The 1194-nt window shown below is 34.0% G+C and overlaps 1 long non-coding RNA gene across 1 annotated transcript; it reads left to right on the top strand.

Annotated features, from left to right (window-relative positions):
* Nucleotides 1–246: 246 nt before the first annotated feature.
* Nucleotides 247–1194, top strand: LOC111386324. The gene is made up of 4 exons (XR_002701205.1): nucleotides 247–469; nucleotides 629–682; nucleotides 881–972; nucleotides 1055–1194. It is a non-coding gene; the product is annotated as an uncharacterized LOC111386324 (long non-coding RNA).

The raw sequence follows: 1194 nt of genomic DNA, 5'->3' as shown, positions 1-1194 counted from the left end.
TGGTATCTAGATGGAGCTGTAAGGAGAGAGCATGCTCGGTTAATTTCATCAACAAGCTTCAACTAGCCAATATCAATGCATAAGGTGTCAATGCATTGTCCAGAATATACTGACATTGTGCAATGTGATCAATGTTTCTGGAAAAGAATTAAATCTCTTCCTAGAAATTCCATATATTAAGAACCTTGCGGAAAAAAATTGAAGAAAAATTGATTCCCGATTGGATGCAAATAGTTTTTTTTAGGGGGGAATTTGAAATCTCCTGGGGTGATCCCAATTATATTTACTTTTACATAATAAAATGTATCATATCCTCCATGTTTCATAGATTGTTTTCGTCTCTGTAAAGTTTAATGGTCTAAAATCTAATTCTTCTCCCCTCAGAGATGGACGAATCAAATTATTTGGAAAAAATGGCTCACAAGTGCTACTGGAATCTTCGGAGACAGTACCGAGCAAATTTTTGCTGGTAAATGACTTGTACATATTCCTGTACTTTTGTGTTGTGTTTACTTTAACATAGAGATTTATATTTTGTAGCATAGAATTTGGATTTGAAGCATGCTTACATAAGTTACTGGTTAATCCATGCTAATAGCTGATAACAAGTGATAGCTTCTGTTTACAGTTTATAGAGAACCAAGGTGTACTACTAAACATAAATGTCAACAACCACATTGAGGTAAGTCGTTTGATATTTATTTTGGTTCTGTAACTGTAAAATTTCTTCTATTCACATAGCTGTCTGACTAATATATTTCACATAACCGAATACGTTTTCAAACGACCCCCTGTTCTTGTATACTACATTTGTCATTTTTTCTATATGTAATATTATTGAAGTTCAGACAACTAATTTTCTTAAACATATTGTGTGTAGGTCTGGGATGTAGACAGGAAGTGTTTGTCTTATGTTCATAATTTTGAGAAGGAAATAACCTCTTTTGTGGCCATGCAACATGTTCCTTACCTGTACTGTTTCTGAAATTCGTACGTAAGCAATGATGTATTTTCATGTTGCTGCAAACTATTTATGCTGTACATGTATTGACAGGTATGCTGGAGATTATGCTGGCACTGTATCAGTGTTGAGATTAGATCAAGAGCAATTGTACATAGAACACATGAAATACCATATTCCTCTTTCAGCATCTCACGGTTAGAAGAAACTCTATTGTGTATACAAGCTGTTTG

Source organism: Olea europaea, unplaced genomic scaffold, assembly GCF_002742605.1.
Source record: "Olea europaea var. sylvestris unplaced genomic scaffold, O_europaea_v1 scaffold35052, whole genome shotgun sequence".
NCBI lineage: Eukaryota > Viridiplantae > Streptophyta > Magnoliopsida > Lamiales > Oleaceae > Olea > Olea europaea.
The sequence above is the reverse complement of the archived record's forward strand: the minus strand, read 5'-3'. Positions and strand labels throughout refer to the sequence as shown.